A 15,963-nucleotide genomic window follows, 5' to 3' on the forward strand; every position below is an offset into this window, starting at 1 on the left:
TATTATGTAACGGTATTAATCGTAAAAAATAAACAAAATAAAAACATCTCAACAGGCCGAGTATCATTCACTATTAAGTATTCCTCATATGCATTTTATCAAGTTATCCCCCTCGTCTCTCTCCCGTTGCCACGGGTAATGCAGGCGGCAGAGATTCTGCTGTAGAAGCAAAGGAGACCTATCCCCAAGGCGATTGAGTCCAGTACGGAGAGAAAGAAGGCATTAAAGTTTGTAGAACGTACTCTATTCTCGTGGGTATGCTGCCGCATGGACAACAGAGGGAGCATTGCTCACGGCTAGGCACTAAAAATATCACGAGCCAACAAGGAGAAGTTTAACGAAAAGTTTGTCGACCAGGTGCTTACTAAATGAGAATCCTGTAATAAAATGCTTCCCCTGAGTTGTCGGATAAATTACTAAGATCCATAGGAAAACAAGGTAAGAAAACCATGTCGCCACGTAAAAATTGATACCGATGTAGGAGCTACAAAAATATTGTCTTTTTTCACTTACACTATACGCTAATTTTCCATTTATTTTCATTTAAAATTATAAACTCAATCAATTACTATATGGAGCTTTGGTTTTTTATTTAACTTTAGACCATTCTAATGGATACATCGATAAATGTTTCTCGTGTGAATTTTGAACCTAGCGTTTTTAAAGTGAAGAGCTTCTGAATGAAAAACAATCATAACAGTTATCATGCCTCGTCGCATTACCGTTCTGTTGAGGGTTGACAGCAATGAAAGATTCTCAGGAAAGTTTACAAATTTTCCTTCCCATGCAATGAGCATTATCAGCGGATGATATTTTGCGGAAGCACAGCATGCTATTTGATGCAGTGGATAACTTGATGTAAGAATTCGTTAAATTTCGGAGCATTCCTTGAGGTTATCAAAACAAATCCATTAAAATCGAGTTTGCATCTTAAGAACGAAAAGGTAAGATTTAATAAGTTACATGAAATTTTTTTAAAAGGAGTCATTTGAATAAAAAAGAGGAACGGCTTGAATTTAAACAACATCAAGAGATTATAATTTCAATGCAATGTTATTATTTTCACGACAAATGAATGTAATATTAACTTTACCGACAAGTATAAAAATCATTTACCTTGACAGCTATCTTCACACAGTATTTCTACAAGTTTTAAAATTAACATATGCCTTTCTTATTTTTCTTTGACTAGTCCATATTTTCGATTTCTTATCGATAGCAGATGGATAAAATTTAAGATTCTAATGAGAGCACAAAAAACTTACATAATATAATGTGGATAACAATATATTTGCCTGAATCGTAGTTCATCTTTCTTACGCTTTTGCTTTGCATCGTATCTGTAGACGCCAAGCTTGATATTCAGAGCTTTAACTTATTATTAGGCTTATACTTGTATCCAATTTCCCACTCTAAAAGAGAATAAGTTTGCTTAAGTTTTGTGATTGATAAATATGGAAAATAAATATCTCATTGCTCGTAATGTATCTCGTAATTTCTCTCGTCATTATTAGTAATGAGATATTTATTTTCCATATTTATTTGCCACAAAACTTTAGCAAACTTATCCTCTCTTTGAGTACTTTTTAGAGTGAGAAATTGGATACAAGTATAAGCCTAATAATAAGTTAAAGCTCTGAATATCAAGCTTGGCGTCTACAGATACGTCGCAAATCAAAAGCGTAAGAAAGATGAAATACGATTTAGACAAATATAATGTTATCCACATTATATTATCTAGGTATTTTGTGATCTCAGTAGGATATTAAATATGTACTCTCAATGCAAGAATTAAACAATTTTTTGAAGTTTTCCAATTTTTTTATCCTTTCTTTTTATCTGGTTTTTGATTCATAGAAACATTTTCGCACGATATTTTGGGAAAAGTTTGACAACCTGCAGTCAAATTTCATAAAAAAGAAGTCGCCAAAAAGAAGGGTGCCCAGTCCTTCCTACCTCATGCATTACGAATAGCCTTTCAAACTCCCTGGACTGGACTCCACTCGCAGCTAACTCAGAGTTGGCGAAGATGCTGCCGAGAGTCAAAGGAGATGGAAGAGCCTTGTCGGTGGCATGAAAATTTCACCACATGACCAGCAGCAGGGAACACGTCTCGCTATGATGCAGGTGCTGCTAAAGGCAACTTGTTCGCAAGAGTGTACGAAGCTGTTAAGATTCCCGTTTATGCATAGTATTTGGTTAAATAAATATTCCTTCAGTCAACAGGGAATGTTCCATAAACACGTGATGCATTTTAGGTCACTCAATGACTCCTTACTGCCCAACCATGCTTCCCGATACTTGAATCACATCCCTGACACAGGATTGAAGTGCCCTAACTTCGTTTTTTTTATACGACTATGAAGTTAAATGGATACCATTGTATTCGAGACATATTAATAAATTAATACCAGAAAGGAATAAAATATCAAATAAAAATGATCAGTTCTAAATTAGGTGGAGTAGATATAAATAAAGCAACTAAATCAATCATTCACATTTTATTAGGATGTTTTTGGTCCAAATGATTTAACCAAAAGATACCCCTTCCCATTATCATTTCACTCATCCTACTTACGAACCATCTTGTAATATGAATATAAAGTCCCATCAAACCATACTTTAGAAGGTAATAAATATTGAGAGTAAGTTTAATACGAGTTATTGAGGCGAATAAAACCAATTTTGAACACAATTCTTTGATGAGCCTGGGATTACACCGATCTGGTTCAACAACATTCAATGAAAACTACGAGGCTTTTTGAAATGCTTATCGAAAGACAATGCAGTCACTACAGTTTAAATTCAGCATCCAGCAAGAAATTAGGCGTTTGAATACTAAGTACCTAACATTATAAATAGACTCTTACAAGCACTCAAAGTGCACCAGACGGCCATAATTATAATCTCAAAGTGAAGCACCCTATTATACCTTCGTCATGAATAATAATCATCTATTTAAGGATTCTTGAATATTTTACGCTCAAGAAGAAGGTAAATTAACCACTTGAAGCAACATTTCTGGATCTTAGGGAAATATTTAAAGGCAATGCAAGCGAAGGAAAAGCTACTTAATATCTTCTGGTGATAACAGTTTTTGCTTAGTGCGTGTGAAGTTCGAGATCCACGAAGCAGTACTTTTAACTTCCAAATGACCTCTTAGCCATAGTTGCGTACAAAAGACCTAATTATGTCAGCAGAAAAAAAATATGAAGCAAGAAGAAGATATACGAGCTAGAACAGGGCTCTAATCATCGTACTTTCAGAGGACTCTAAAGACATCAATTTTCTTATATTTGGTTTGACCTCTTACTTCCTACGTCAAAAAAGGAATCGCAATGAACATTTTTATGGAAGTAACTTAAAATAATAGCCATAAAACTTCATAGATGGATCCACGCTAAGTGATACTGGGAGAATACCGTAATTGCCGTACCGTAATTAATTTAATTTATGAATGAAAAACTTCGTAGCTTTCACATTAGTTTACGGCAGAAAGTTTCTTTGTCGTGAAAAATTCTCAGGTAGGTGCAATTCTGCAATGAAACTAAGAGCAATGAACCAATTTCTGCGAAAACTTCAAACTTTTTCATTAGAATAAATTATCACGACATAATTACCGAAAATTGTATTGTAATCTAACCTCACACTTCATGATAAACATTTAAGCGATATCCTGAAAGGTTAAATCTAATTAATCAATGGATCATTGTTTAAAATTAGTAGGCATGCAGGTAGATTGCTCAGTTTTAACTGGGTATTAGCAAGAATTTTGATAAGTACCAAATAAAAAATGCAAACATGCGTGTTTCACCAAGGTCCTCGTCATGGGGGTAAGTAAAAAATAAACATGAACGAAAAATCATTATTATTGCTACGCTTAATTTTAATAAACCTTAATTGGCAGGGAGAAGAAAAAAAGACGTCTATATTAATACGTAAGATGTGTCTTTTCAAGAAAGATTTTCTTTCCAAAATTTCATGTCGGCGTTGGACCAAAATGTTAATGTGTCTGTCATTTTTATTATTACGATTCGAAAGCTTTAGCGCATTCAAGCTGATAACTTTTAGTAACATTTTAAACAGTACAACTAACTGCATTCTGACTCGCCGCAATATAGCAGCACCAGGACCAACGCACATCACAACTCACGGTACACATGCCATCAAGCATTACAAAAACCTTTCATATTCACCATATCATTAAAACTGAAAATACCGTGTGTAATTTGTCTATCCCCATTTTTTTCTCGACGCCGTTAAAGTGAAATTATACATGACGATCTCTCTGGAATATTGGTATTTCAAAATGAAATACCGCAGGCATTGAGTAATATTGTCAACGCTTGATGGAATTCGACAGAATTGAATTCTCTGATGAAATTATCCTAAAGTTTCTAAAGAGTGGCGAGGGCTAATAAAATGAAACTGGATGCAATAAAATTACCAAATCATATTACGCCAGAGTAACACATTTCTTCGGCAGAGTAAACATATTTTCGATATTAATTTTCCTTCTCCATACGTTCCGTTGTGAGTAGGTTACATTTACCCATTTCTGCAAGCGCTAAGGAATTTACCAATGAATCTAAAATAATTTCATATCGGGTTAACAATATAAAATTCCATTGATAACTCTTTTATAGCATTTATTATGAAACTACGGATACAAAATCGTAAAAACACGCTCAGTATCTGCTTTTCCCCGCAACATTTGTGAATTCTAGTCTCGGGCAGCATGTACTACCTCAAATAATGACAAAGTAATAACCTGAGTATCGGTTATAGCCTCAATCTCTCTTGCGGATTTTCAAGCATTTTAGTCCATCTCATTCAAAATGAAATTAAAATTTCCGACATACCTTAGCGCTATGATGCTTTGTAAATTTTTATAGTAATTTTTATTTCAGTATCAGATATTTATGGTTTCAATGGAAATTCGATGCCCTTATTTAAAGTAGGTATTCGTAATAAAACTATTCTACAATATTGCTATCGTCTAACTGTAAAATATTAGAGACATATAAGGCTTGTTTAATCTTTAACTATTATTTAACATAAAACGTTTCGATATATATTGAACGTTTCATAAAATAATAAAATACCACGTATTATTTGCACTAGATGCTTTTTCAAATAAACATTTCCTCTATAAAAACCTCAATGAAAATGTATTAATCAATTATTTAATTCAGTCTACCTAAAATAAATCCACAATGAAACTATAGTTACCTACGAGGTAATATGTATTTAAACGAGGTGAAATTAGAAAGATGTACGTAAAGAGGGTCTTGAGCTCGCCATTGGCACGATTTTTGAAGCAGCTCTGAATGAGATCCCCTTTTCTAACTCGGTGTTATTGCCAACCCAGCTATCTCGGGAATCGGCCGGAGGAAGACGAGAGAATGCTCGTTGAAGACGTGGTGGTGGGGAGGGCATGCTCACCAACTCCGTTAAATTGGCATCACGCCGACGAACAAATGCAGTGACAGGAAGTACACCTCGATTATTGTGGGAAGGAATCGGAGGCTGAGGTCGTTGGCACATGCAAATGGAGAAGAGGAGAAGTAGGGCACAGGAGCGAGATCTTAAAGAAATCTGTGAAATCCAATATATCTCGTACTCCTTTTTCACGAGTAGATTAGTCAAATTCCACCCATTGGAGTAAAATTCTCCGATTTCTCCACGCGGTGACTTCTTTTATCACAGCCAACGTTTCGACTTTCGACACCTACATCATCATCAAGGCCGAATTAAAATATTTATATTTACTTCTAATACGATTTACAAGGATTTGTGTGATTTAGAGTTAGTATAGTAATATTTAGTAGCTTTGGACATCAAGGAGAAATATTTCTGCGACTTAAAACTAAACGACTGTAAAATACCGTGATAAGATGAAACTTGGCATCTCTAACAGTGATTATCTCCATAAGTTGAGATGATTTCCATGCTATACTGGGGAATAAAAAGGAAAATATCGTATTTTAAAAATGTGAAAAATATTAGTTTCTTTCAGTAATGAAAGCGAGATTTTACCCTCTAGTTCCCCTATCATTAGCTGATCGCTAATATCATATGTCGTCAGAGATCTCTATCTTCTTTGAATAACCAATTTACTTTAATTACTTATATTGTGGTGCATCTAATAAATGTATTGCGGAGCGCCCACTTTATGTATTTCAAGAAAAATTGTTCTCTTGTAGAGCGCTAGTTTATTGACACTCAGAGCGTTTGCCTGAATGGGTGGACGAAAAATGGGGGAATCCTTCTCCACTTTCATTTAGACAAGTAGCCCTCAATTTCGATAAAATCGCGACCAATACAACGTGCACCCCATAAAGCAGTCTTAATCCATTTGCGTCCGGCGTTAAACCCCTTCGAAAGATTCACGCGAGAGACGCGATGCGGCGATAGTCTTTTTTTTCCCCCTCCCCTCCCGATCCAATGTCGATATTTTTCTGAGGGGGGGGGGAGAGATTTGTGAAATGGTCAAGAGGCGGAGAGAGGGAAGCAAAGGGATTTTGGATGGCCGAGGGGTTTCAGCGTCGGTTAAGAGCGTAACTTGGGGCAGTTTCCTGGGCAATCCATCCAGAGGAGGGTGTCAGCGTTAAGAGATGGAAGGGGAGAGATAAGAGCTCTCGCCGGAACCCGCACAAAGAACCCCACGGCACACAAATGCCCGCCACGAGCAATTGAACGCTTCTCCCCCGCGGCGGCGGCGACTGCTATTGGACGAGTGCTGACCACCCCGACCTCCAACACCTCTCGCCCCAGCGCCCAAAAGTACTGAAACCTTTATGGGGCGGTGAAATTTGGGAAAGGGAGAGAAAAAGTAATGTCATGAGAGGACTGTGGAGACCAAGCAAAAGCTTATGGTTGAGCGCAGTGGATGATTTTTAGCCTCAAACTGTCGATTTCCTAAAAAAACTGGTCATCGTAGTTGAAAGGGTAGCACCAGTGAGCTAATTAAAGACTTCAGGTTTTCTCGGTGAGAAAGTTGGGTCAAATTTTCTTTGGCTTACAACAGGGCTAAACATGGCACCAAGCCGATGTTTCGACAGCTAACTATGCTATCTTATCGGAGACTGTGTGCATTGAGCAAAGGACCCGATTTCTAACCTAGTTGGGTGCCTTAGAGTGTTCCACCGTCAATTAAGTCACAGGGGTGCCGCTGGATACAGACTTGGAGTGTGGTCATCTTTCTTTCCCTCGCCTTTTTGGTAACAAAAACTGTCAATTGCAACTAATTTTTATCGTTTTTACCACACCCTACAACTGCTTTTGTATCTCGTTTCTAAAAAATTGCTATTTTTTAACACTAAAAATTTACCAAGAATGTAAACACTCACAGTCATGCGGCCTTGAAATTAAGGTAAAGACAGAATGTCAAAAACTCTGAAGAAGACCTTCTATTAAGTCTAATAAACCTGCTATACATCGTATCTTAATCCTATAAAGAAATAAAAAATTACGAACGGCGTCCTCTACAGACAAAATAATTTTTAATACTAAAAATGAATAAAATCCTGGCTCCGAACTTGTGTTGCCAAAACTGATCGGCCTCTTAGTACCTCAAAAGCATAGAAACTGTTGAAAAATGTAATATTTTCAATTTTTGTCCTCTCTACCTCCACATTTTAAGTTTGCGCAGTAACTTAATTTTGGTATAGATTTTTCAGCAAAATCCAATTTCATGGCTTTAGAAAACAGCAGAACGTTACAAACTCCACGGAAAGTATGGTGGTGATGCATGTAGCGACAGCATTGTGTTTCAATATCATAATGGTCGCGTGAGTCCAGTTTCAACGCGTACGGATTCCCACAGCATCTCCGTCTGCAGTGGCACGGGACGCGACACCATTCTCGAAATTCAGCCCCCTATCTCGAGGATGGAGGAAGAAAAAAATACAATAAATCAGAAAACGAACCGGGAAATGGTGGCACATTTGCATAACGGCTCAATGGTCATACTCACGCCCTCCCCAGCCGTGTCTGCGATTTTATAGACTCTCGTTAGCGTCGCACATAAGTAATAAAAGTAAATGAGATGGAATTATACGAATGATGTGTCTTGTTCCGAGATGGCCGCCGGATATAGCAGGGGAAGGGAGGGGAGAGGCAGAGGTCAGGAAAAGGGGTGGACAAAGGGCAAATGTATGACCACCGATGCCATTCCGAAAAAAAAGCACCGCTCACCGACCAAAAATTTAATGGAAGAAAGATTTTTTATCCTAATACCGAGAGCGAAACAAAGCCTACGATGAAGAGAAATGGATTCTAAAATAGTGTAGCCTGTTCAAAATCACTCGCTGAGCACTTCGATCCTAAAATCAAAATATTGGTTGGAATATGTGAAGTTAGTGTCACATATGCTGCTCACCAGGTATTTTGACGCTATAATCCCTTCCTCTCTCTTAGCTTCCCTCCTACTTGGTTGGCGTGCCGAATAATTCTGTTAATGAAATATTTTGGTCTTTGCTAGAAGATTTTATTTTCTATCCTCACCACAGCGCAATAAACTTACACACGTTAAGAATTTATGGTGAAGTTCATTTTCCGTCATTTTCTCTGTGATTCAACCCGAGGGTTAGTTGGACTAGCAGAGTAGTGCTCACCCCAGACATACACAATAATCATGGGAATGCCTATGAGGGTGTCCAACGTTTTCACCGGGCATTTTAACACGGAATCCCCCAGTTAGCAGCCAAAACCTCTACCCACTACTCCACTGCGGTCCATTCCTCACTTGCGTATTTGAGCCTATGGTTCAGCTGCCATACGCTCACATTCTAATCCATCAAGTCCCTCAAAAGCTAAAATCATGAAAATTCAAAACTATTACTCAGATATTCCTAAATCTAAGGATTCAAAGAAGGGAACTAACAATAGAAAGGATTACAACAGCTTCGTTTAGTGCTAACCTAAAATTATGTTTCACAAAGCACTCCTCTTCCACAAATTTTAAGTATTTTTTCCATTCATATCATAAAAACTATATTTACATAAGAAACATGGTTACTAGAAGATCTCTACATAATTAATAACTCTTCTAAAAATCAAAAGAAGTTCACCCTAATTTCTAAATCCTAATTAATGTAAATATTCTGGGCGGAGTTGATGCAACAATTCTTTTAATGAACACCAAATTTACCAAAGAAGCAATATACTGGCCAAGAGCAAAAAAATAGGCAATCTGAATACATCGCTGGATATTGGAATTAGGCAAGGTACGTTCGTCTTTACAGAGCAAATTCAGGCTTTGAACTATGAGGGCGGTGGAGTTAAAACGGATGCTATGCTCTTTACAGTAATAGCATATTTACTTAAGATTTCAATCGGTGCCTATGCATACAAGGAAAACCTGTTCAGTACATCTAAGCATACTTGATTCTGGTGATCAAGTTTTGAGCTTCCTAATGCAGAACCCGAACAGTTCACGGAAAACTACTCCACGTACATCGCTCAGGAATGTATAAAAATGAATCCTGATTAGCTCACAGTAGTGGTCAATCATTCAGGGGTTAAATCGGGAAAGTAGGCGAATATTCCAAGAAAATGAGGGTATGGCTGATACTGTCGGCATAAAAAAGGTGCACTTAAGTTTTCATTTCGTCTAAAATTGTAAAATTTACTGAAACCATTATGAAACAATTTCACGACTCCACGCAAAAAACTGCTCGTTTCAACGGAGAAAAATTCGGTTAAGGTGGATAATTTTGGACTTATACTCATCAGGATCACTTGCGGATGACATTCTAAATACCTAATACTAACTATTCCATGATTATTTCCAAAAAAAATTTATTTCACACCATTCTTTCCATGAAAATGTCCTCTCATTCAAAATATTTTATATTTTCTGACTTTCAAAACTTTCTATTCTGGTATGGTAGCCTTTCCCTCACCTTACCGCCATGCAAAATGAAGTTATGGAGCGAAATTAGTATCCGTTTTGAGTTTCTCCCGAATTCCGCACAAAATGCCAGCGATCTCGTAACCTGAATAAATATGAAAAAAAAACACAGCGCAGCATATGCGTATGAGGGCCTCGGCTATCCCACGATAACCCCGGAGTTCTAATGCAGCTGTTTCCCCAGTGTTCATTTGGAAACCATTATTTGCCGAAAGAGTAATGATTTTGCGGCTAATTACGGCGTGTTTCGACCTTACTTATGCACCCCTCCACGTGCTGTAGCAGAGGAAGGGAATTCTCTTCCTGCTGGATATGAGAGCGTGCCAGATGAATCATTTAGCGGGGGTTCGTATAGAATTAACGCCGGCGGAACACTGTGCGGGTAAGGGAAAACAACAAGTCTCGGATAAATTAATCGCAGATATTCGTCAAGAGATTCTAATTAGTCTTCTAGGCGAGGGAGAGCAAGGGATATGAAAAAAAAAACTTCGCCGTATTCCATTCTGGAGGTATTCGTGCGCAATGTTTGTTATTGGCTTACGATTCGTTGCTAGGGTGAGGTGTCATGGGACGGGTAATACGCTAATATTTAATGCTCCGCTAGCTGTAACGGTGTGGATGTGGTGACGTTAATGGAAAATGCAACGACCTATATAATTTGTGTTCCCCTGCTGCCTGACTTTTACTGGGGAATTCATGAAAAATGACAGAGAACACATGATGAGCTCGTTAGGGAGCTATGAAATATATTCGCGGCTCATGCATTCCGCAACTCTCACATATAAATTGAAATATTTATCATATTTTTTGCTCTAGAATCGAAGAAATTATGCATGCATAAAGGAAGGTGCCCTTGAAATATATCTGATCAGCATCTATGTATGGAATAAACTTCATCGACAGAAGTGAGCCTATTGATCTATATCTTAGAACTCTATATATTATATATATATATATATATATATATACGCAGTCTAGGGGGTGCGCTATGGGGAGCCGGTTCAGTCCGTCCTATGCAAACCTTTTTCTTGGCCGCCTAGAACAGTCTTTTCTCTCCCAATACCCACTCACACCCACCCTTTGGGTCCGATATATAGATGATATCTTTCTTTTGTGGCCACATGGCATGGAATCCCTAATCACTTTCATCTCCTGCCTCAATTCATTTTCATCTGTAAATTTTACTTCATATTCCTCCTCCACTCATGTCACATTCCTTGATGTGGACATCTTTCTCACAAAAAATAAATTTCACACATCTGTACACATTAAAAACACAAACAAACAGCAATATCTACACTACAATAGCTGTCATCCGACACATACAAAACGCTCCCTCCCTTTTTCTCTTTCCATCCGTGGTCACAGAATATGTAATAATCTAGACTCCCTTAATAGATTCCTTTCAAATTTACACCATGCTCTCAGGAGAAGGGGTTACCCGGAACCCCTCCTCCGGAATAAGATCCGAAAAAAATCATATGTCCCGAAAAAACTAGGCGGGGACAATTCGTCGCAGTTTCTTTCTCTCTGTACGACCTTTTTTCCGGGCGTGGACGTACTGCGTAGGACCCTAAAAGACCTTTTCCCCATCCTCTCAGATAACACGACCACTTCCAGATTTTTCCCGCGATGCCCTTCACTCGTTTTTAGAAGACCACCAAATCTGGCCAGCATCTTAAAAACAACCAAACCACTGCCCAAACAAAGTATCTATATTAAACCACAGCCCTCGCCCTGCAACCGTGCAAGATGCAAAACTTGTCACATCCTCATCACCGAACCCCTTCCCGATCAATTCCTTGCCTTCCCTCTCCCCTCTGTGTCGGACATTTCTTGCACAACAAAAAACATTGTGTATATACTGTTGTGCCAGAAATGCCCCGCTTTTTATATCGGCTTATCCACCACTCCCCTTTGCATCCGAATGAACGGGCATCGCTCTTCATGCAATAGCGTTTCTTCTGTTTCTGCTTCCCTTCCAGTCGCCGTTCATGCTTCCTCCCACAAAGCTCTGTTTGACCAATGCTACAAAGTGGGAATATTAGCCTCCCTCCCCCCGTCTACCACCCCCCTAGAGCTGAAGGACTTGGAACAGGCATGCATATGGGCTTTCCGTGCGTTTTCTGGTCCAGGAATCAACCGCGCCCATTAGAAAGAACAACCAATCCCCGTCCACCGTTTTTCCTCCCTCCATCTTTGCCCTCTGCCTTGCACCCTTCCTTATGCCCTTTCCTCACTTTCCCTCCTCTTCTCACTTGAGAAAGATGGGCTGCGTCCCATCGAAAATTTGTAAAAACAACCTTTCCCCGTAAGTTCCTCTCTTTTATTTTATTTTTCGTTTTTCTGTCAATTTCTAAGTTTTTTTGTGTGCCCACCCCAGGGCAAGAAGAAGTTTTACATTATTTAAAATGCTCGTGTGAGTTTTTTTCAAACGTGTGTATATATATATATATATATATATATATATATATATATATTTTATATCACGAGATATAAAAAAAATATATATATATCAGAAATCTAAAGATTATTATTAATGATATCAGGTTTTCATTTACTGGACGTAAATACCATCACTTAACAGCCAGTTCGTAAAAAATTAAAGTTACTGAAAAAGTGTTTTATGGATTATATGAAAGTGAAACCCTGTTTCTGATATGACGTTTCGAGGATTTTCTCTTTTTCTCATTCGGGCAACTAACATAGCTTCTGAGAGTAGTCTTTAAACTTGATCGATCTAAAAATTAAAAACACATCGGGGCATCTCCCTTTAACATATGTCTCGCCATGTGCGTGCATACACGTGATTTATAATAATTTAATCTATTCGAAATTATCCTGTAGTTAAGAATAAATTAGTATGTTATATTTGATAAATTTCTATGAGATATTATTGCAATTACCAAGAAATGTAATTTGTAGCGTCGACCCGAAATTGCAGGGTTAGTGTGGGGAAAAACAGGATAATTTACCCGTCCAGGGATCTTTGGTCTCGGATTAGCAGTGAGATTAAGGTGCAATGCATGCACTTACGTAATATCTCCATTGCATTTTTTTGTCATGGGTTAGGCTATAACTGTCTCTGAATCCCCCCCACCAGCTCGCTCTCTAACCTCGGCACGTGAGACGACGAAAAAGAGGGGCTTACTACATTACTTTTATATGATGCATCCATACGTGGTCTCTGGCGTTTTAGCTTTCAGGCAATACATATAACACCCACTACACCACCGAGAGGACTTCGTTCCCTTTTCACCTTTCAACATGAAAGAGGGGTGGCTACCAAACAGGGGCCCAGATGATGCAGGCGGCTCCCTAACCCTTTTTCCGTCCCCTAAAATTGAAAACGAAGCGATCTAAAGGTAATAAAAGAAATGAGTCCCCTATCTAAACATAAAAATACTATGATAAATTTAATTTAGATAAAAGAGAAATAGAAATATTAAATTAAGGAGCATGTATACGAATATTAAATCAGGAACGTAACCAAGGGTGCCAAACCGTTGTACAGAGCAATTTCTCATACATTAAGTGCAATGTAATCGTTTGTATTTTGTTTATTTATTTTTGTTATTCCGTTGTGTTTAACTTTTATTTTAACGTATTGTTGAAGTTTTTGATTGATGTTTTCCTATAAGAAGGACGTTTTCTATTTTATTTCTGATTAAGTACTATTAAAATTGAGCAACTTGAATGTCCTGTCGTCATAATAAACCTAAAAAAATCAACACAAACCCCCCCCCCCCCCAATGCTAATGTGCGCATTTGCACTCAAAAGCAACAACTCCACTCCATCATAACAATAGAAATTTTAAAAAATGACTCTCAAACATGAAAAAAATGTTCTCGGGTTTCCGCGCGAGTAAAAATCCGGCAGCCAATTTTTTAAACTGATCTTGATATTTAACTTTAGTTTATGAATAAAAATCGAGATACGGTTCCGATTACTATAAGAGTGCTAGAATATTTCATTGTCATCTAATTATGAGTTGTCCAGAAAATTTCAGCTTGATAGCTGATTGCAAAGTTGGTTTAACCCTTGGGCTGCGGGAGCTCAAGACTTCAGCTGCCAGCCAGTGCAGAAGAGACCTGTGCAAGAGGCACCCCCTGCCACGATGGCTAGTCTAGTAGAGTTAAGCCCCTTAGCGATCATTATGCTAAGGGAAAGCGCCCAAGTGCAAGATATCCAGGTATTAATGAAAATTTTGGGTCAATGCCGCAATCATCGTGCAAAAAGTATAAAAATGTTCCCGCACCCTAAGGATTAAATTGAGCCATGGGCATACTCAGCGGGGGGCAGGAGGGGGCAGCTGCCCTCCTCTAGAAGCAATATTAAATTTATTTCAAAACGAAATTTTTGAACAAATTGTCTTTAAAGCCTAGAAAAGTGATAGAAGTATAAAACATGTAATTAAAATAATATTTTATCCGATAAAATAACAAAAAAAACAATAAAGTGCGGATATAATTTTCTTTACATTTAGGTTTCATAACCTTTTCTGCGTTACAACTTGAACGACCACGACTTGCCCCCCTCTAGTTTTGATCCTGGGTACGCCCTTGAATTGAGTGGCAAGATTTGACTCGGACAAGACGGCAAACAACAAAGAAAGTTTATTAAAACTTATAATGAACAATAAAAGGTGACGACAGCTCAGATCCATACTTAACTTCGACTTTACTGAAAAATTTAAGAGAACCAACACCGACGTCATTCAATAGAAAGGGAAAATGCGACGGACTGTAGCGACGTTTTCCACCGAGGCAGTGCAACCCCTTTTAACTCCTCAACTCGAAACACTTCTGGCGTCACGTCCGTGCACGCGAACCCCCATTACCCCGCCGCTGAGGTCACCTTCCGCCTCCGTGCATCTGTTCTGGCACGCACTCAACCAGTATTCCACCCGCTAAGAATTCCCCCAGGGAATGCGTCGCTCGCTAGGATGGGAAGCAGTGGGGTAAGATGAGAGAAGGAATTGCCTCGGGCGGGGTCAAATAATAATCCACTCTCCAGCGTCTGTAACAGATATTACTTTCCTTCGCCGTACGTGACTTCGGGACCGAATCTTTTGCTATGGCGATCGAATGATTTAATACCCAAAATATTACTATTCGCGGAATGATGCCAAGAGGCGGAGGAAGAAGCGTATAGCTTCCGTTATTCCCTCAAGAAATCTATTGAACCCAAGAAAAAAAAGGACTTTGAATCGTTCACGCCAAAGGATGGAAAAAGACTGGCAGTATTTCAGTGTAACGGCTTAATCGCCGTGAAACTAGACGGAAGTTATAAAAAGACGCATAATTTGATCGTCTTACCGCAATTGGCGCTGCAGCAAACAATCTGTAGCCAATGCATTTCAAGAATTTATAGAGAATTCGACGGAAAATGTATATATAACGCTCTAGTGTATTAAGTTTTTTTGTCAAAAGAAAAGTTTAAAGGATAGCATGAAAAAATATATCGATAAGAAGATGGGATAGAATCAATCTTTGAAACGGCACGTGGATCCTACGTCATGCAACTTAACTTTAAGGTTTCACGGATGCTTCAGTCCAAGATTTTTAACTCATCCTGATGGATTATCGTTTTGGGGCGCATTAAGACCATATTATGCAGGAGTCATGGGAGAAAATAAGGTATTTCGTTCACGTCAGATACTCCGATATTGATTTTCAGGTTAAGACATTCAAAATAGTATGCTTTATTCTCAACTGGATTGGAAATTATCGATTACCTACACTGAAAAAGACCCTTTGCAGATGAATTTATTCATAATTTCTTTTAATTATTTCGAACTTACTTTAAAATTATTCAATTTTAATTTTATTCAGCTTCGTTTTACAGTTCTACTCAAAGATAAGATTATGATTATCTAAGAGTGCATTATTTCCTGCAAATGGAAGATTATCATTAGTTATGTGGGTGGTAGAACTTTAATGTAAAAAAGTAACTTAGCGAATTTTGGATTTAATTTTTAGCATTTCTAGCGTCTTTTGGCCTCATGCACTGCAAAAACGTTCTTTCCAATGTATGGCTTCGAGCA

This window comes from Ischnura elegans, chromosome 2 (assembly GCF_921293095.1).
Source record: "Ischnura elegans chromosome 2, ioIscEleg1.1, whole genome shotgun sequence".
NCBI lineage: Eukaryota > Metazoa > Arthropoda > Insecta > Odonata > Coenagrionidae > Ischnura > Ischnura elegans.